Source organism: Chiloscyllium plagiosum, unplaced genomic scaffold, assembly GCF_037043375.1.
Source record: "Chiloscyllium plagiosum isolate Xiang-an unplaced genomic scaffold, Cpla_swu_hap1 HiC_scaffold_1, whole genome shotgun sequence".
NCBI lineage: Eukaryota > Metazoa > Chordata > Chondrichthyes > Orectolobiformes > Hemiscylliidae > Chiloscyllium > Chiloscyllium plagiosum.
The window spans coordinates 5,245,635-5,268,487 of record NW_028270139.1 but is presented as its reverse complement, the minus strand read 5'-3'; the positions used below and the strand labels follow the sequence as shown (position 1 = coordinate 5,268,487).

Sequence of the window (22,853 nt, the reverse complement as noted above, 5' to 3'; positions counted from 1 at the left end):
AAAACAGCCCCAGCCTCTCCCTATAGATCAAATCCTCCAACCTTGGCAACATCCTTGTAAATCTTTCCTGAACCCTTTCAAGTTTCACAACATCTTTCCAATAGGAAGGAGACCAGAATTGCACGCAACATTCCAACAGTGGCCTAACCAATGTCCTGTATAGCTGCAACATGACCTCCCAACACCTGTACTCAATACTCTGACCAAGAAAGGAAAGCATACCAAACACCTTCTTCACTATCCTATCTACCTGTGACTCCACTTTCAAGGAGCTATGAACCTGCACTCCAAGGTCTCATTGTTCAGCAACACTCCCTAGGACCTTACCATTAAGTTATAAGTCCTGCTAAGATTTGCTTTCCCAAAATGCAGCATCTCACATTTATTTAAATTAAACTCCATCTGCCACTTCTCAGCCCATTGGCCCATCTGGTCAAGATCCTGTTGTAACAAGGTAACCTTCTTCGCTGTCCACTACATCTCCAATTTTATTCATTGCAGTTTATAAGACCATAAGACATAGGAGTGGAAGTAAGGCCATTCGGCCTATCGAGTCCACTCCGCCATTTAATCATGGCTGATGGGTATTTCAACTCCACTTACCAGCATTCTCCCCGTAGCCCTTAATTCCTTGTGACATCAAGAATTTATCAATCTCCATCTTGAAGCCATTTAGCATCCCGGCTTCCGCTGCACTTGGGGGCAATGAATTCCACAGGCCCACCACTCTCTGGCTGAAGAAATGTCTGTGCATTTCTGTTCTAAATTTACCCCCTCTAATTCTAAGGCTGTGCCCACAGGTCCTAGTCTCCTCGCCTAACGGAAACAATTTCTTAGCGTCCACCCTTTCCAAGCCATGTATTATCTTGTAAGTTTCTATTAGATCTCCCCTTAACCTTTTAAACTCCAATGAATACAATCCCAGGATCCTCAGCCATATCGTATATTAGACCTGCCATTCCAGGCATCATCCGTGTGAATCTCTGCTGGACACGCTCCAGTGCCAGTATGTCCCTCCTGAGGTGTGGGGCCCAAAACTGGACACAGTACTCCAAATGAGGCCTAACCAGAGCTTTATAAAGGCTCAGTAGCACATCGCTGCTTTTATATTCCAACCCTCTTGAGACAAATGACAACATTGCATTCGCTTTCTTAATCACGGACTCAACCTGCATGTTTACCTTTAGAGAATCCTCAACTAGCACTCCCAGATCCCTTTGTACTTTGGCTTTATGAATTTTCTCACCGTTTAGAAAGTAGTCCATGCTTGTATTCTTTTTTCCAAAGTGCAAGACCTCACATTTGCTCACGTTGAATTTCATCAGCCATTTCCTGGACCACTCTCCCAAACTGTCTAGATCCTTCTGCAGCCTCCCCACTTCCTCAGTACTACCTGCCTGTCCACCTAACTTCGTATCATGGCAAACTTCACTAGAATGCCCCCAGTCCCTTCATCAAGATCATTAATATATAACGTGAACAGCTGCGGCCCCAACACTGAATCCTGTGGGACACCGCTTGTCACCGGCTGCCATTCCAAAAAAGAACCTTTTATCCCAACTCTCTGCCTTCTGTCAGACAGCCAATCCTCAATCCATGCCAGTAGCTCACCTCGAACACCATGGGCCCTCACCTTACTCAGCACCTTATCAAAGGCCTTTTGGAAGTCTAGATAGACCACATCCACTGGATTTCCCTGGTCTAACCTACTTGTCACCTCTTCAAAGAATTCCAACAGGTTTGTCAGGCACGACCTCCCCTTACTAAATCCATGTTGACTTGTTCTAATCCGACCCTGCTCTTCCAAGAATTTAGAAACCTCATCCTTAACGATGGATTCTAGAATCTTACCAACAACCGAGGTTAGGATAATTGGCCTACAATTTTCCATCTTTTGTCTTGATCCTTTCTTGAACAAGGGGGTTACAACAGTGATCTTCCAATCATCCGGGACTTTCCCTGACTCCAGTGACTTTTGAAAGATCTCAACCAACGCCTCCGCTATTTCCTCAGCCACCTCCCTCAGAACTCTAGGATGTAGAGTTCTTCCTTTCTTGAAGTTCACAGAATGATAGCTTAGGTCTTTAGTGGGCAACTGTTTCCTGGTGACATTGTTGCTTTCACTTGTACAAAATTAGAAATTTTTGGCAATATTTTCCAAGTTAATGGAAAATAAAACGTGTCACAGAGGAAAATCAGGCAATTTGACAAATTGCTATTTTCTGCCACTCACATTGACCAACTTCGCTGTCATGTTTTCCTGAGTCCTGCAAAAGAGTCATATTGGACTTGAGGAAATCTTTATTTCACAATTTTCAGCAGTTACATGGATTAATTTTTGAAGAGGTTGTTTATCACAAAGTCATAATAAATTATGATGGCACCTTCTAGCTATTCCAAAATGAGTTACAATTTTGTAGTTAGGTTTGATTGTGTTAGGTTTGTACATCTAGGCATTTCACATGATGTACTGCACAAGAAGAAGTATATGTCATATGTTATTGAAGTTTGATCCAACAAACACTTATCCCTGCCTCGTTTTTCCATAATGGTAGCTGCAGTTATCGGCATCATTTCAGACTAGTACTTCAATATCCAGACCAATTCCAGTCATAAAGTCTCCAGCCATTTCTATTAAATCATGAAGACTGGCGTCAGGCCTGGTACACATCTATTTGAAGTATTGGTAATTATGCATAATACTTATAATAGTTATTACCACAAAGTAGTTCAAATTATAATAATGCAAACTTATTCCTAAATTAAGAAAAGTTCTGAAGTATTTATTAGCCATAATGCATTCATCCAAGGCATACTGAAATGATTGTGTGAGGAGAAACTTGTAAAGTCACAAAGTGAAACAATTCTTTTGGGATCAACACAAATCCTTCATTCTTGGGTTCCTCTGTAAAATGTATTGTCTGTACAGACTAGGTGTGACACAGTCAAACCTGCATCTGCACTGCTTTAGAGAAGTATCCATTTGCTTAAAAGAAGTGTCCATCTGCATATCTATGCCTCACTTTATGGTCCTAACTAATAGCTTGTGAATGAAAATGAATTATTTACATTATAGACACTTGTTTTGCATAGCCTCTCAATCCAGTCATTGTGTTAGAACCACTGTATTTCTATTTATAGGTTCGTAGTATATTAACATTCTTGGCAATACCAGCATTTATTGTCCAATCCTAACTCTCTTGAAAATTTGGTGCTGTGTAATGTTCCCTCCACTCATGGACCTTGAAGATCCATGCATTAGAAAAGCAAATTAGCAGGCACTAGTACTGACCTGTTTTCTTGAACTTCTGCACTGGTATAAAATGGTCAGGGTTTATGATAATGGGAGTGACAAAGGCAGAGGCGCTTATCAGCCAGGAGTTGAAATGAGGGACTGCAGAATTTGCCAGGAGCTGGATTTGGAGGTTGCAGAGTTGATTTACATTGCTGGGTAGATGATGCCAAAACAGATTACTTTTATTGAATCGGCACAGAGTACAAGTTGAGATTTTTAACTCTGATGCAAAACCAAAACAAATGTTGCTGTTGTTCTTTAAAACTGACTGCAGGATATCAGTAGTTTGGTTCAGTGGGTGGTAAAGTGGTAAATGGCAATTAATCTGGAGAAGTGTGGGATTATGCAATTTGGGAAGGCAAATAAAGCAAGGGAATAATAATAAATGGGAGTGTATTGGAAGAGGTAGAGGGAGTGGGAGACCTTGGTACATGTTTACATGTACCTTAAGGTGGTAAGATAGAAGATAAGGTTGTAAAGAAGGCGTACGGATGCTTTTCTTCATTGAATGAGGTATTGAATACAAGAGCATTGATGTAATGCTGGAGCTATACAAGGCACTAGTTAGGCCACAGCTGGAATATTGTGTCCGTTTCTGGTCACCACATTGCAGACAGGTAATAATAAAGTTAGAGACAGTCCAGAGAAGATCTACAAGAATATTGACAGAGCTTGAAAATTATAACTATGAGGAAATATTTGGTAGGCCAGGGTCATTTTCTTTCAAATAGAGGAAGCTGAGGGCGACTTAATCGAGGTGTACAAAAGAGCTTGGATAGAATGGATGGATTGCATTCAGTTAGCAGACAGGTCAATTACAAGGGGGTACAGATTTAAGACAATTGATAGCAGGATTAGAGCGGACATGAGGAAGAACTTCTTCACCTGGATGATGGTAGGTGTCTGCAAATCATTGCCCAGTTTGATGGTTGAGGTGAAAACCCTCAACTCATTTAAAACTAATCTGAATATATATTTGAGGCACTGAAAGCTGCGAGACTACAGACAAAGTGATGATATCTGGGCTTAAAATAGGTGGTTAGTTTATTCAGCGAGTGCAGATATGAAGGGTTGAATGGCCTTTCTGTGCTGTAATCTTTCTATGATTCTAAATACTTAGCAAGATCAATATTAATGGACTTGTGCTCAGTTTTAATTTTTGCTGACTAATATCGATGAATTCTCTGCAGACAGCTATGTCAATATATGACTGCAATAGACTTTATTACCTAAGTTTAACGTACTTTAAGAAGCATATATTTATAAATCATCAGCTTCTAAACAGTTTCAATATGTATATGCTATTCACAAAAAGATAAAGAGACAGCCTCAGAAGTTTCATATAATCAAAACATAGTTTGAATGTTAGCATCTTCAGACTATCCAATTTAAATTATCCTTGCACAAAAGCCAACTCTGAAATATTGACCTCCTCTGAACCTAGGAGGAGGAGGAGTGCAGATATGTGGGAAAACATTATCTCCAAATGATGCACCATCTTCACTTGGAAATGTATCATGCTGTGTCATTGTTGTTGGGTCAAATTCCTGGAATATCAGGAACAACCTAGCTAATTGTGCAGTGAAGTTATTTGCACTGCATTATCTGCAGCAGTTGAAAGAAGTGGTTCAACACCACCTTCTCAGGGGTAAACGAGGATGGGCAATAAATGCTCACATTGATAATGATACCCATGTTCTGTGAATAAAGAAACAGGAGTGGATTATAACTGCTAACAATGCAAAGTCAGTGTAATATCATCAAAAACCTCCAAAAAATGAGAAGTTCACAAATGTTGTGCAATGTTTTGTTCTAAGTTTAAAATTATGCATTCAATTTCAATTTCATGCCTAAGATGTTTCAGTCCCACACCAGGAAGTATTTCAATGAAAAGACTTTTCCCAGTCAAAATTTCGATTCAATCTTCAGGAGGTTACCTGATGTCCAACATGCCGTTATAACACAAGAAAAAAAGTGAGGCAAAAGAAATTACTAGTAATAAAAGTATATTATAATCTAGTTATCTTTCAAACTGTTCATTGTGAAGAGCAATCAATATGCATAATATACGTTTCACATGATGACCACAGACAGTTGGCAACTGTTGCAGAGATGTACAAAATTACAGAAAAATCATCTGCTGAACTAGGTGGGTGAAGGTGGAAGACTTTAACACATTGCACATTTGCTGTTTGATGTGTTCTCCCCGTGTCTGCGTGGGTTTCCTCCGGGTGCTCCGGTTTCCTCCCACAGTCCAAAAATGTGCAGGTCAGGTGAATTGGCCATGCTAAATTGCCCGTAGTGTTAGGTAAGGGGTATGGGTGGGTTGCGCTTCGGCGGAGCGGTGTGGACTTGTTGGGCTGAAGGGCCTGTTTCCACACTGTAAGTAATCTAATCTAATCTAATCTAATCTAATCTGATGTCTCATGTGAAGCATTAGCTTGCTCCAGTCACAAGATACTGGTTTCTAGTAATGTTTTTTGAACAAAGATACACACAGCCTTTTAAAACAAATCTGTAATTTACATCATAAGCATTTGATTCTCAACAGCTCTCTTTCACTGTCACCATGAAAGTTCCTTCAGGGAGAATAATGAGGAAAGTTCACAACGTTATCTTAACAAAAAAATTATTGCAAACAGAACCAGAAAACTTTGGGCTTTTGGACCTAAGTTATGTCCAAAATGTAATATAAAAAAAATGTAAAACTAATTTTCCTTGGTTATCCAGTTGTCCTGCTCAAGAAAACTGGTGACCAATTGATTGCACCAGTGGCAGAAGTGGGCAGGATTGTGATGACAAGCAGTCCCCAGATCCTAAGTCCCAAAGTCCAAGACCATATATGTGCCAGGGTTCCCATAATGGTGAGGGGAGGTGACCCCTGGGGAGTATGTGGTTTTTGATGAAAAGGCCAAAGGGGAAAAGAGTATAAGAGAATGGGAAGGGAGATGGGACAGACTTTTAGTGAAGGGGTTGGGGGAAAAATATAAATTACTTAAATATTGGGAGGAGTCAATGTGATAAGTTGTCCTTGACAGATAAGTCACACCTGTATTTTCAAGAGGGTGATCCACTGTGCCTCCTCCACAAACATCCGGACAACTACACCCAGCCTCAAAATGGAGACTGGGCAAAAGTAGCCAATTATTGAGTGACGGTAGGCTAGCCACCCAAGGTCAACTTGTGTCATGGTCCTTGAACATTCTCACAGCTAATTAAGACAGCTTTTCTTTGACTAACCTAAAATTACAATTATTTTATGTCTACCAGATCTCCCATCAATCTCCTTTGTTTCAAGAAGTTCAACTCCAGCTTCTACAATTTAAACTGGGAGCTTAGATTTCCTCATCCTTGGAACCAAATCACCTCTGTGCTCCCTCAAGGATCTTAAAGTGAGATTATAGGTTTGGAATGCAACATTTTAGTAATGGCCTAGCTACAACTTTAGATAGGTTCAGCATAATATTCCTGCCTTTGTACTCAAAACCTCTAATTATGAAATTCATAATTCCATGTGCTCTGCTACCAATCTTTCAATGTGTCCTATTACCTTCAAAGGTCTACGCACATGAACCTAAGGTCTCTCTGTTCCTTTGCATTGTTTCGAAGTGTGCCTTAAGTCATCTCTGATTTGCTAAGCTAAAATGCATCACTTCATTTTCTCTGTATTAAATTCCATCTGCCACTTGTCAACCCATTCTGATAGCCTATCTACGTCCTGTTGCAATTGTCTGGCATCATCTCCTTCTTTGTGACATTCACAATTGTGATAAGAATTTTGAGAACTTTACGCTGTATTTCAAACTTTTTAAAATGTATTTATTTCAAGAAAAATCAGCAATCTCAGTTCTGATCCTTGAATAACATCTATCATCATAAAGTTTGAAAAATTAACCACAACTGTTTTCTGTTCCAAGTTTTATGATCCAAGTTAATATTGCTCCCTTAGTCCTTAAGCCACAACTTTTGTAAACTAGTTTTTTCATATGGTGCTTTGTCAAACACTTTCTGAAAATCTGTGCAGATAGCCCTTACTGTATTTCCTTCCACAACCTTCTATTACCTCATTAAAAAACTTAGGATCAGTCAAACAGGAATTGCCTTTTACAAATCTGTACTGTGTCCCTTGCATTGACTCAAACTAACTATTTAAATTGGCAGAAGTCCATACCATACATAGAAACTCATCCAGCCATGTATATATGATATTTAACAGGCCAGCACTGTATACTTTTTTTTATAGCTTGCCTCAGATTATTCCACACATTTCGATATACAGGGAAAATGGTTCATGGAACATACCAACTCCTGGACCACTTGAAATCAATCTGTGGATCCCTATGGGGCCAGATTCAACTGTTATGAAGAAGGGCTTATGCCCGAAACGTCGATTCTCCTGTTCCCTGGATGCTGCCTGACCTGCTGCGCTGTTCCAGCAACACATTTTCAGCCCAGATTCAACTGTGGCATTCAAAGCAGGGTTGTCCACAAATGGAGCTTTGGCTGACAACATAAACTGGACTAGTTTGTGGATTAGTGACCAGTTACCAATGACAAAGGTTTTCTGCCCACAAACAGTTATGTGATTAGTTGTCAGGTAGCTGAACAGCTCGGTGCTGTAAACAAGATACAGAAAAGCTTTCAGACCATGATCAGTTTATGAGCTGTCTCTCTGTTAGGTGCAGTAAGAAAGATCAAGTCTGAAGTCTATCTTTTCAACAGTTGTACTCAGTTGTGACTTTAAATTAATAAGTCAGAGATCTTGTATAAATGATCCAGCCACCCTGTAACTCCTCAAAACTAGGGGCAGTATCCCAAGAAGGAAAACTAAGCAGCAGCATTCCGACTAGCAAGTGAATCATTAGAATAAGCACAGCAATCCTGTGAACAATGACCTCTGAACTGCTTTCCTAGTGTTCCCTCCAACCATAACACCCATGTTTTATCTTTCCTTGACTATGTCTGTCTGAGTGTGTGAAGGGGAGTTCATAAGGAATTAAGAGCTTTAACCACTAGAGTAGTATGTCTACAGTTCATAACTATTTACCTGTAACTCGAGTCTATTTATTTGCAATAAATAAGAACTTGTGTTAAACACAGAACTGGCCTATGCTTTCTGTTAAGCTGGGCCTAGAAAGCAGATGTATTTGGCAATCTTCGCATGCTTTTTAAAATCTTTAACTTCTGTAACAACTCCAGGGACAGCAGGGCTTGATTTTCAGCACACAACTCCAGAAAGTCATGATAACATTCAAACTTGTGGTTTTATCCACTTTGAGTTTAATTTATTTAATATTTTTCCTTCTTTTGTTTTAATGCAGTTATATAGTTATTAATTTTCATCTTCTGACATCGTATCCAATTGGGCAAAAGTGAGGACTACAGATGCTAGAAAAGCACAGCAGGTCAGGCAGCATCCGAGGAGCAGGAGAATCGACGTTTCAGGCAAAAGCCCTTCATCAGTTTTTGCCTGAAACATCGACTCTCTCTGCTCCTCGGATGTTGCCTGACCTGCTGTGCTTTTCCAGCACCACATACTCGACATCATGTCCAATTGGTCCATCTTCCAGGTAAATAGTGAAGCAAAGTAAGTATTTAGTATTTTGGTTATTTGTTATCATTGCCTGTGATTTTATCCTGCCCATTTACTGGTGGTCCCTATTTCCATGTCAACTTTTCTTCTCTCATTTGAAGAGAAGACTGAAAAGACATATGAGAGAAGTATTCAAAATAATGAGAGATCTGGGCAGAGTAAACTGAGAGGAAATGTTCTCACTTATGAAAGAATTAAGGACAAAAGGGTACAGATTTAAAATAAGTAACAACTAGGCCATAAGACCATAATAAATAGGAACAAGAGTAGGCTGTTCAGCATCTCACGTCTGCTCTGTCATTTAATTGGAGCATTGCTGATCCTTCACATCCACTTTCTTGGCTTTTCTCATAACCCTTGATTTCCTCACTCATCAAAAATCTACCTTAGCCTTAAATACACACAAAGACTCTGCCCTACTGCTGTCCGTGGCAAGAACTGCCAAAGATTCACAACTCTTTGAGAGAAGAAATTCCTCATCTCTGTCTTAAATTGGCACCCCATTATTCTGAAGCTATGCCCTCTAGTCCTAGACTCTCCCATGAGTGGAAACATCCTCTCTGTATGAAACCTGTCAAGCTCCTTAAGAATTCTATATGTTTCCACATCAGCTCTCAGCCTTTAACTCCAGTGAGCAGAGTTATAATCTGCTCAGCTTTTGCTCGTAAGACAATCCCTTATACTGGGGATCATCCTCATGAACTTTCTCTACACTGAAGTAAACAGGTTTTCTCACAATAAATTGTTCAGACCTGGAATATACGGGATGGAGTTAGACTGAATTGAGGCATTACAAGCATACTTAGATGGTCACTTGGACAGTCTGGAGAGTAGGCAGACAAATGACAGTGTGTTCAATTGGAGAATCAGTATAGATACAATTTGCCAAATGGCCTCCCTCTAGGCTGCAAAAATTCTGTAATCATTGGGGTTAACAGACGCTCAGTTGATAGCATGCCTGTATCGGTGATACAAAATAATAGGTCCATGTTCTGCTCCAGAATGAAAACACAAAAAGGTCAAGGACAGTGAAGAACAGCCAGGGAATTAATGCCAGTGTCATAGTCAACATTTCGCCCAAATTCAACATCATAAGAACAGATCATCTACATACCCTCACATTGTTTTTGTGATAATCTAATATTTGTAAATTGGCAGTCGCATTTACTACTTTATAACAGTGATCACATACTTAAGTGTTGTCTTTCCTGAGCTCTTCACACGCTTATTCATCATATTCTTTCCTGTTGTCTGAGTACTTTGCGTTCTCCTTTATTTTTATCCTATTTTACTTTCCTTTTATCTTTATCCATCCATAGTGCATCATTAGTGTTAAGTTTGTTCTTATTTTTATTGTTTCATGAACTGAGCTGGATGCCATTTTAAATGCTTCCCATTTATGCCTAATGCTGTTGCCAATATTATTGACAATTTCATTTTCCCAAGTTCTAATCAACAATTCTCCATTTAGTTACCCTGGTCTTTTGTTTAGGTTTTTGCCCTTCGCAATTATGATCTTAAATATTATTGTCACCTAGATGCTCCTTTACTTTCTCAACAATTGGAAGCCTAGTTCCTTAATTAGAGTAATCTTATGTAATTTAGAATTAATGGACTGATCATGTAGTCATGGACCGCATTATAACCTCTTCACATCAAATCTTTGACACAACATCCCAGTTTTGATACTTGTACTTCCTGACTTCTCAGCAACAAACCTAAACAAGCAGACAAAACACGTCCAGAAACCCTAGCCACTCTCCCCTATCTCAAAGGCATCTCAGAAATGACTGCCAGACTACTCAGACCCCTTGGCATCATGGTAGCCAATAAATCCACCAACACACTAATACAGCAGCTAATGAACTTGAAAGACCCGATACAGACAAGAAGCAAAACTAATGTAATTTACAAAATATCGTGCAAGAACTGTAACAAACACTACATTGGTCAAACAAGTAGAAAACTAGCCACCAGGATACATGAACATCAACTAGCCACAAAACGACATGATCTTCTCTCACTACTATCCTTACATACAGATAAGGAAGGACATCACTTCGATTCGGCCAACACATCTGTCCTAGGACAAGCCAAACAGAGATGTGCACAAGAATTCCTAGAAGCACGATATTCCACCTGGAACTCTATCAACAAACACATTAAGTTAGATCCCATCTACCACCCCCTGAGATAAAGAACAGGAAATGACATCACCAACCCAAAGAAACCCAAACATATAAATAAAAAGCAGGAATCATCAGCAGTGCTTCGCTTGGAGGCTCACTAAAGATGTTACCTAGTAGGGTGACGAAATGTCTGGAAATGAACCTTCCAGCTCAGCAAGCAAACCTACATCCACTAGTAATAATTTAAATGATCAGATGTTATTGTGATGTTATTTGAGGGATATGTCAACCAGCACACAAAGAACTCCACTACTATTCTCCTTGTGATTTTTTTATATTTAACTGAGGTGGCATATGTAGCATTGATTTAACATCTTACTCGAAAAGGTGACAATATCAACAATGAAGCACAGCAATATTCAGAAATGTTAACAAGTACAAGACTTAAAAGCTATAAAGACTAAGCCACGGCTTATATCTTGACTTAATTACTGGTTTATTGAAACTGGATGGTCAGCAGCTTTGAGGAAACTGAGTCAAGAGAACAGGAAACACATCTCATCAATGACATGAGTTCCTAAAGGACATGGAAACAATTGGGAAGGACCTAATAAGAGTGGCAGACTTAGGGCTCAGGATTTAGTTTTGTGGGCAAAGGGAAGGGTCATTGTAGCAGAGACAGCTGAACATATCAATTTGAGTGTCAAAAAGATCTATCAACTCCTTATGTGCACTTCTGTTAGCGATCAGAGGGGAGTGGGCTTTTGTTGAGGGACAATGTATCATAATCACATGACGAATTTCAGTCAAAACATGATGTAAATATAATTGTTCACAGTAACAAAACATGAATGGCTTGGTGATAGTTTGAGTAGCAGAATCTAAAGGTACAGCTTTGGACTGATTGAGAAGGCCTGCAAGATAAAGCTCCTGTGAGCCATGGATGAGAAGGATCATGAGAATGGAATCTGGTGATGTTGCAATTGACGCTGTTAAGGCTGCAGTGATAGGTGCCTTGATATACCTTTATTTTTCTTCAAAGAGTATCTGTTTATATTGAATGAAGATTCCAGCTAGGTCAGTGGCAGCATGTTCACTAAACTGGGGAATTATGAAATCTTTGCGTCGGGATTAGACGTGCAAGTACCTAAAGTGGAAAAAATTAAAGATGGAATGGCTCAGTGACATGAAGGGGAGGAGAGAAAGCTTTTGAAGAATCAAGGAAAAAAAAACTAATGTATCAAGGAGTAAACACAGCTGTGGGAGAAGGACTAAAAAAGTAGCAGTGACCAGGGAAACTGAACTAGCCATATTCTGATAAATTAACATTTTGACTCAGTCGAGCCTCAAGAATCAGGAAAATAACATGGATTTTTAAAAAGGTGACTAACCACATTAAACTAACTACTACCAAGTACCTTTACAGAATTTCCTCTTTTGCTTAAGCGTAAGGTTTCAAATATTGGCAGCAACACTTTCACAATATTGAAATATGAGCCTTAAAAATACACAAGTGTCTTCTCTGAAGATATTTTATAGTCTAATTAGAACAGTTTCATACTTTTTCTGTGAGACTGCATATAGTATTACTTTTATTTGCCAAATTCTTTTTGATTAATTTTTTTAAAATTAGACCAAAATTTTTCAATAAATTTGGTTGAATGTAAAGATTAAATTTCACTTTTCAGAAGTTCACAATGAAATGGGAAATATTAATCTTTTTTCCAAAATGCCCACAAGCTACTCTGGAGAAAACAATTCTGTATTTAAGTAGTTTGACAAATTGTTTGCATTCAGGTATTTAAACCAGTTTCTCTAAGAGTAGACTGATTTCCTGCCAGTTTAAAAGGATATTCTGCTTTGTAGGCAGCAGTTTGTTTGGGCAGGGTTGGGGTTGGGGGTGGGGTGTGGTGTGTTAAGCAGTCACTCACACATGAGCTCAAGCCAGGCATGGATAGGCCTTGCTAATGAGCCTCAAGTACCCTGCAGTGGTTTAAAAAGTTGATAGCTTCAAATGATGCCACCACATGACAGAATGTGGCCAACGAAAGGAGGAGGGTGATTAGAATAAATGACTGGAGTAATTAACTCTGATTCTAAACCACTTAACTGGAAAAAAAAGCCAAGGGCTGTTTAGTTGATGGTCTGCCATGAACAATCAGTAATAAAAGGCAGTCTCTGTTTTTCCTGCATTGTGTGTATAACTGCACACTTGTAAAGTATGTGTCTCTATGGATGCATGTGTATGTGATCAGGAGAACAGGAGTGATTCCTCCTCAAATAGATATTTTGAAATACTATTATAAACTTGTGTGAAGCATAACTCAGAAACTGGCTTAACTTATTCTTTGTAGACAGGAAAGGCAGCCTCAAGTAACGAAGAGAAAAAGATAAATGCACAAGGATCTTAATGAGGAAGCTGCTATTAACTGGGCAACTTTTTATGTTCACTACACGTTCACAAGAAAATAAAGATGGATTTACAATTTAACAGGTAAAAACTAACCCTCCCACCCTCCCAGAGGCATTAACTGAATATCGTTGGTGAAAACTTAAAGGATAGAAACCAAGTCCAGTGGCCATTATTCATGTGAGCTTTCATAATGAATAACAAGATTGTTCAGCAAGAGAGGATATCACAACCAGATCCAATCTATGCTAATACAGGCTAATACAAAGTTCATGCATGTGCCAGCAGGGGTCAGTGGATAGTAAATAACAGCATTACCTGTCTCTCAATCGGGCCAGTACGACAAAAACATGGCATTCTCACCATGGCTGAACCTGTGCATACATGGGAATCAAATCTGGTTATCTTCCTGACCTGCCAACCTGATAGACTTTAGCTCCAAGCTGTAACAGCATTACAATCCTTGAGAGGCACAAACACTGCTAAAATTGATTGCAATAATCTCCCAAGTCTACAAAGTATTTCCATTCAATGCTTAGATAAACAAACTATAAAGATTATTCCAAAATCATATCAAAGTCCTTCATATATAACTAGATTTTTTTAACGTGCAAAGTTAGGCAAAGAAGGACTAGTCCATTAATGGATGCTGTTCATAATTGTTATTTTGTAGCATATACTTAATGAATAAAAAATTGATACTGTTGAGTTATAAGTAAAATTTTAAGTGGAGGATTGCTATCTTTGCTATGTAAATGTGGATTTATTTTTAAGATGGATAATACTTGTGCAACTGTGGTAAGCACAACATATACCATGATCTAAATGTTTACTTTTAACAAGCGATTTATTTGACAGCTTTACACCTTAAGGCATCACATAATTAAATGTTTTGACAACCAAACAAAAACTGTATAACTTTACAGGCTGTGACACTCTGCAGTATTTTAAACAGAAATAAAACCTTGTTTTCTCTATTCTGTTCTCAAGCAAAACATTTTTAAAATCAGCTGCATTATGCTGCATGCTTGATCTAAAAGCATTTCTGTACCATTGTTCTTTACCCATCCACCTACAGAGCAATTCCATACTCTTGTGTGCAATTTTACAGATTTAGGGGTCACCGTTTTTGGTCATGTTTGCACCAAATGAAACAATGCTAAACAGTAGCAATTATGAACAGCATCCATTAAAGCATACTAAAGTGTCACAAAAAAAAGTTATCCTTAGATGCATGGTGCCAGTCCATTTCTTGTATCATAACCTTAGCTTCAAAATCATAACTATACAATAACAGCATGATGCTTTAGTTTGCTACCCTGAAGGCATTTCTGAATATCATCACTGAGCTTGTACTTCTTAATACTAAATTTTATACAGTCATACACTGTGAATGTACATTCACTGAAAATTGGATTAAGGCTGTTCAAGCTCATTTCACTTGTGACCTTTAGAGAGACCACCGTGATCTCAAGGTGGAATCAAACATGAATATAAAATTATTCAAATTTCGAACATAGTTGCTGTTTAGGTCAGAAAAATGGGCCCAAATCTTATTTGTTTAAAAATAGCTTTATATGGAAAGTAAAATTCAATCAACCATTCATTTAAATTATTAGACTTTGAATTATGAGCACAATCTGTTGCCAAACTTAACCAACTAAAATGTACATTTGTTCTGTATGTGATACTTTTGCAAACTGGCTTGGCTGTAGGGAAAAAATGCAGCTGGAAGTCAGCAAGAACAAATTTTACATTGTAACAGAGTGCAGCAACTTGCTTTATTTTAAATTGCAGGAACCCTTAGTTCTCATGTTGGAACATCTGATAGTATTTAGTGCTTTAAGCCTTTTGACTTGTATTTCCTGCCCTGACCAATGTTTAAAATTCAAAAGTTGTCAGAAGTGACCGAGCAGCCAAAAAAGAAAGTCTCCCATGAGGTCTACAAACGAAACTGATAAATGCACAAATAAACCAGGAAACTACGAACTGACCGTGGTCTGTGCAAATAAACTTCTTACAGTCAAACAGTTAAACAACTCTAATAACCAATCACTACCATATTCCTATTTGCCTTTTGGGGTTTTATGATCAAAAAGAAATTGTGGAAACCCATAAACGTGACTACCAGTAGCTCACAGTTATCACAAATTTTGTCCCAATGGTCACAAATCCCTGTTTCACAAGTGAGTTAAGCTGGAATAAAGGAGTCATTGAAACCACAATCCAAAGCAAATTAGTTATCAGATTTTCTGAGTTCATATCAGTCTCCACATTTATTTTAACCAACTAGAAGTATTACCCTACTGCTGTCATCTAGCAGCCCAAATAACTACAAACTGCTTGTAACTGCCATATACAGGTAGTTTATTTATAGTTCTGAAGGAGGGTCACTGGACCTGAAATATCAACTCTAGTTTTCATCCACAGATGCTGCCAGATTTGCTGGGTTTCCCCAGCAATTTCTGTTTTTTCTGCAGTTCTTTGGGGTTTTGTTTTAAACTTATTTATACTCAAATTCAAAAGCAAACATGAATTGATCTGATAGGCAAAATAGAATAGTTTTGTAACTGGTTTGGCAGTCCTTTTATTTCCTCTATTCATTATTTGCATTTTAGAACAGCATATTGTTCAAAAACAATGTAATAAAAGCTAATTTCAGTCAGTTTTCAATGAAGGAATAAATCCTAAACAATACTGATATCATAAGCAGTGATACATAACACCTGCAAAGTTAAGTACTGCACAATGTTTTCTTTTAGAATGAACTATCTTTAAAGCAAAATCTATTTAACCATTTATTCCAATGGATTTGGAAACGAATAAAATACACTAAATGCTTCACTGAACATTAAGCTAATTAGAATTTTTTCTTAGATTTATAAAATCCTATATTCTCCAACTAAGTTTTCTCATAATATGATTATATTCCCCAACCTGGCTTCAGAATTGTTACAAAATAGTTAAGAAAATAGGTTTAATAACATCCATTAAAATTTTTACGTAAAATAATGATAGTGTTGAAGTGGTGACCACAGTCATCATACTTCTGTTATGAATGATTAATTGCAACATAGACAAAAATAACAAAAAAAATTAAAATAAATGCAGAACTTATGTTTTGGAAGGTAACATATTTCCCTTCATGTGAGAAAAACTTGTATAAAATAATATCTACTACAGCACTACAGAACTATATAACTTTTTCACCTGTGACGTTAAAATCAAATTTGACTGCTAAATGGATATTACTGCCATCCTTATGTTTAAAATATATATTTTGCTGCAAGATTAACAATCCTTAAATGAATGTATATGTATTAAAATACAAGACCAGCTTCTTGTTTTTTCCTGTTATATTTTCACACCTTCAGGGTAGATATGATAAAGCCAGCAAGCTCACTGTTAACTATTTGCACTTAGCTCTCATTTTCAGAGTCTGGTATCTCATTACAAATTTCTTATTCTGCTTCAGGAAGCAGATGACACCAGATAATGCCAGTTATCAGTCATTACAGAGGCTCCAGTGCCTGAAGGTCCCCGCTGTTCTTATACTATTTTCTCCAAAGCTCGTTTTGCACAGCTGTGACAGAGGTTTGAGCTAGATGCTGTTTAAATTATTGCCCTAATGTAGCAGTAGACACCACATTTGGTAACATAAGATATACTAGAATGTTTAGTTTTGATTATTTCATTCAAAACATATTTCTCTTATAAGTTATTTGGTTTAGAGCTTTCGTTTAAACTCATTTATTGTTCGGAATGAGCATGAGAAATGAAATTCACTACTTTTATCCTACACATTTTGAAATCGAAGGCAGGATTGATTATCCACTGCAAACTGTGGATACAAATTTCACATCTAAAAATATTTATACAGAATCCAAACAAAAACCTATCAACTTTCAAAATCTGATATATAAAATACCTTATTAACGAACATCCACTTGACTATCCACTAACATATTAACATATCCTAAGATTCAATTTGTAATGAATTTTAGCTCCATTATTATTTTGGGACTAATGGGAATTGTGGAGGAAGACCCAAATTTACATGCACAAAAATAACAATCAGTTATCAAGAGAATAGATGTTCCTATGCCTCCTGGTTGGACTGAGGGAACAACAGCATGACAACTCAAATCAACGGACATACAAAGATCGCTACTTAAAATGACAATCCCATTGAATTTGTGATGTCAAGTATTAAATGCAAGGCCAGACAACACCAACTAATTTAGTAGTAACAGAAAATACCATGCAAGCAAAATATTGAATAGATAAAAACAATTACAACAATAGGAGTCTTCATATAGAAAGGAACAAGTACATTGCACAATAGATATCAAATTATTTAGTGGCACAACATGCTACTGCATTTCCACATGTTATGGCAGGAACTGATTTCTGTTATCATTAAAAATCTAAGGAGTTTGTCACCATAGTCAAGCTGCTGTGTGGTAGTGAGCAAAAGAAAGATTTATGAAAAAGGGAGAGAAGGATTTGTGTAACTTCATGACATTCTTCATGTCTTCATGACATTTTCCTGCATCATCTAGAGATAACAGTAACAAATATTTACACAGCACCTCTAGCATAATGCAGCAACTTAAAGGTGTTTCCCAGGCACATGATAGAAGACAGTGCAACACCGATCCAATAAAGAATTATTAGATCATATGACTAAAAGCTTGGGTGAGAAGTTTTTTGACATTTCCTCTCGAAAGCCTGAGCTCTAATTTTAAGGTTATACTCCTAAGTCCTGGGCTGTCTAGTAGAAATAGTTTCTATTTATAGTTACCCGATTAAATTCTTTAAACACCGAAAGATAATGGCACCAACCTGCATGTCATTTTCCCTTCCCTACCCACACTATAATCAATTTCGCAGAGATGGGGTGGGGAAAAAAGTTGGTAGGGACACCTAATTAGCCTCACTAAGAGTCACTTAAGGCCTATTAGAAAAGGCCAACTGGCATCTTACAGTCAGACCACCAGATGATGGCAGGTGGTGAGGTGGGGAGATGGAAGAGTGTGCATGGTTCAGGCATGCCAAAAGGCTCTTGTTGCCTGCCTGGTGTTGCGGCAGTCACAGGTCATCATGTACAGAAGCTCACTCCTCCTAACAGCAGTGGCTTGGTTGCAGACATAATTTTTTTAATATAAACTTTAAAAAATATTAGAGTGTAGATTATTTAATTTTTAATTTCCTTCACTCCCATTACATGTTACAACTTCTTCCCAGGTGGAAAGTCATCAAGTGGCTCTTTTCTTTCCAGAGTCCACATGCTTTCCTGAAATGGACAGTGAACTGTCCACTCTGAGGCAGGTCATAATAAGTGATTGCTTCCTATGCCATGCAGGTGTCTAACCCATCTATGAGTCGAGAGTGTGGTACTGGAAAAGCACAACAGATCAGGCAGCATCGAATAGCAGAAGAATCGATGTTTCAGGCAAAAGCCCTTCATCCTGTTTTGGGCAAAAGCCATTCTCCTGCTCCTCGGCTGCCACCTGACTGTTGTCCTTTTCCAGCACCACACTCTCGACTCTAATCTCCAGTATCCGCAGTCCTCACTTTCGCCTAACCCATATATGAGCCTGATGGCAAGTTCAGAAACCCACAGTAAAAAATCTGTCCAAACATCAAACTTCCATAACTCACTCTCAAAATGCTCACATTTTACCAACGCCATCCCTGCTTTCAAAAATGTTTTCTTCTTCAACTAGTCCTTTGTCTCTATCTTTTAATTTAATGCACCTTATTTTCCTTTCTACCTTGGTGTGCACTTAAATTTGTAAGAGGCTTTTTCAGATTGGAATGTCCAATAAATACAAATTATTATAGCAGTGATCAATTCAAGTGCTGCTACAAGAAGTAACAGAACTCATAATTTATCTGTTCGTTTAATTAAAACATCAAAAGTGTGAAATTCTTTGTCTCATGATGGCCCTTGCGCGTGTAAACAAAAATATGTTTATGTTGGTGCAACGGTCCCTTTAAGAACTAGATCTCTGAAAAAAGGATTTCTTGTAAAAGCAATTTCCTGCCAGTAACTGATCATGTGACCAAGGTGGTTGGGAGATAAATGTTAAGGAAGATAGATCAGCCATAAGTTAATTAGTTAATTATCGGGATGAAAAGGTTCCTGGGTATTGTTCTGCACTCAAGTAGTTGGTTTCAAGCGGGGGGGGGGGGGCCTCAGTGACATAGCAAATTCCCGATGTGATATGTGCACTCAGATATTAGTTAAAGCTTTACTCCTATCCACAAAAAGCAGGACTAATCAAATCAAGGATCATCTTTTCAGACTACTCTCAATCACTAGCAAAGTGAGGGAAGGTGTTGTCAACAGTGCAAAACGCAATACTTGCTCCATAATAACCCTGCTCACTGATGATCAGTTTGGGACCTGCGATAGCCATTTAGCTCCTGCCTTTGGTGCCTTATCCAAGCATAAATAGAAGAGATAGCTCCAGAGCTATGCTAAGAGAGGCTGCTACTGGCATCAAGGCAACATTCGACTCAGTGGCACATGGAGCACCAGCAAAATGGATTCAGTCAGCAGGGAAAATCTCCATTACTTGGAGTCATACCTAGCATAAAGGAAGATGTTGTGTTAGTCAGAGGTCATTCATCTCAATCAAAGGATCTTTGCAGGAATTCCCCAGGGTAATGTCCCAGCCCAACCATCTTCAGCTGCTTTATCAATGATCTTTCTTCCATCATAAAAACAGAGGTGAGGATGCTCACAGATGACTACATTGGTGTCCAGCACCATTAAGGATTCCTCAGAAAGTGAAGCAGTCAATATCCAAATGCAGGAAGACCGCACAATATCCAAGCTTGGGTTGATAAATAGCAAATACGATTTGCACGATACAAGTGTCAAGCAATGATGATTTTCAACATCGTTGCAGCACTTGGAGTACTGTGTTCAGTTTTGGTCACCTTGCTACAGGAAGGATGTTATTAAATTAGAAATATTGCAGAAGAAATTTACAAGGATGTTGCCAGGACTCAATGGTCTGAGTTCTAGGGAGAGGTTGGACAAGCTAGGACCATGAGAGGCATAGATAGGGTGAATACACTCAGCCTATTTCCCAGAGTTGGGGAATCAGGGACTAGAAGGCTTCAGTTTAAGGTTAGAGGGGAAAGAATAAAAGGGAACCTGAGGGGCAACTTTTTTTACACAGAGGGTGGTATGCATATGGAATGAGCTGTGGCACAGGAAGGTCTGATGAAGGGCTTATGCCTGAAACATCGACTCTCCTGCTCCTCAGATGCTGCCTGACCTGTTGTGCTTTTCCAGCACCATGCTTTTTGACTCTGACTCTCCAGCATCTGCAGTCCTCACTTTCTCCACATGGAATGAGCTGCCAGCAGAAGTAGTTGAGATAAGTACATGGATAGGAAAGTTTAGAAGGATATGAGCCAAGTGTAGGGAAATGGGGTTAGCGTTGATGGACATTTTGATCGGCTTGGGCCAAAGGGCCTGTGTCCTCATGACATTCAACATCATCACCATCACTAAATCTCCCATTACCAACATTTTGGGGGTTACAATTAACAAGAAACTAAACTGGACACATACAAATATGTGTTGAAAAGTGTGGTGCTGGAAAAGCGTAGCAGGCCAGGCAGCATCTGAGGAGCAGGAAAATCGACGTTTCGGGCATAAGCCCTTCTTCAGGTCCTCACTTTTTCCACATATACAAATATTATCACTGAATATCTAGAGAACTGGATAGCTAGATATCGTTTTTCTTGATTTCAATATGAATGCACTTTTAGAGTCAACTATATCCAGTCCTTTAAGAATTAATCCATGGATATGAAGTAAGAAGATCACTTAATTTATTAATAACAAGTAATTAATTGATCAGGAGCAAGACATTACTCTTGGAATATGCATCCAAGTTCCAAGACACACTGTCAATATTTGGTACAGTTGTTTGAGAACACCTTAAATTTTCCCAACAGGTAACAAAGCATCAAGCAGTTAAGACAAATGTAGAATGCACTTTTAAATCGAGTGATAAGGTACCAGTTCAGCAACTCATGCAGTTTGAACCACTGAAAGTTAGATTCACTGGGCCTTAATTAGTTACAAAGAAACCAAATAAAGTAATTTTTTAAAATTAGTTCACCAGATTAAAGGAGAACTCGACAAATGTGTCACATAACTAAGTTGAAACAGCATTATGACAGGAAGGATAAGCTACTTCAGTTAATAAAAAGTATATGCATCAAGACATGAGGGTTCAAATGATGAGACAGAGTTAGAATGTTTTCCAGGTGAACCGTCAGGAACAAACTTAGTTAATACAGAACTGTTAAAAATTTGAATAAAGTTTTACACTATCTTCCAAGATAGTGTGTTGCCAGAGAAACTAAAGTTTAAATTTTGTAGACTTCTCTGTTTTGAAAATAAGTTGGAATGACAGTCAATTTGTGAAAAAAATGTGAGCCCTGACATACAGTTGGTCCTCTCACCTGAAGAGGAATGTTATAGATTCATCCACCATGGAAACAGCCCTTTTGAACCAATTCATCCATGCTGACCAAGTTTCCCAAAATAAACTAGTCTCATTTGCCTGCATTTGGCCCATATCCTGCTAAACCTTTCACATTCATGTACCTGTCCAAATGTCTTTCAAATGTTGTAACTGCACCTGCATCCTTTGGCAGCTTATTCCATATGTGAGCCACCCTCTGAAAAGGTTGCCTCTCAGGTTCCTTTTAAATGCTTCTCCTCTCATCTTAACATTATACCCTCTCGGTTTGCACTGCCCCACCCTAGGGAGTAGACCTTTGCTATCCATCTTACCCATGCCCCTCATTACTTTATAAACCTCGATAAGATCACCTCTCAATGTCCTGTGTTCCAGGGGAAAAGTCCCAGCTTATCCAGCTTCTCCTTACAATTCAAACCCTCCAGTTCTGGTAACATCCTTATAAATCCTTTCTGTAGTTGTACTGAAGGCTGTTCAGAAGATGCTCACTTGATTGATTGATTGATTCAAGATTTGAGGTGTGTTTTATTAAGGAGAGAGATTGAGACGTTTAGGCCTATATACTCTGGCATTTAGAAGAATGAAAGAAGATCTACTTGAGGTTTATAAAATGCTAAAGGAGATTGATAAAATAGATGTAGAAAGGATGTTTCCTCATGTGGGCAATCTAGAATAAGAGGTATTATTTTTAGGATGGGGAGGGGGGGGAGTTTATAACATAAGAGGGGAAATTGCCTCTCTCAAAGGGTCATGAGAGAGTAGTGTAATTCACTACTCCAGAATGAGGTGAATGTTGAAATATTGAGTAAATTTAAGAAGAAAGACCGATTTTTAATTAGTAATGGGTCAAAGGGTTTAGGAGAACAGGCAGGAAAGTACAGTTGAGGCCAAGATGAGATCAGCACAGCAG

At 38.4% G+C, this 22,853-nt stretch overlaps 1 protein-coding gene and 1 non-coding gene across 2 annotated transcripts in view; one reads left to right on the top strand and one right to left on the bottom strand.

Moving 5' to 3' along the window:
- Window positions 1–22,853, bottom strand: part of lrba (LPS-responsive vesicle trafficking, beach and anchor containing) — an 897,133-nt gene that overhangs the window by 155,139 nt on the left and 719,141 nt on the right. The window lies entirely within an intron of this gene.
- LOC148152059 (small nucleolar RNA SNORD36) lies at window positions 3,450–3,527 on the top strand. Its single transcript, XR_015758833.1, has one exon. It is a non-coding gene; the product is annotated as a small nucleolar RNA SNORD36 (small nucleolar RNA).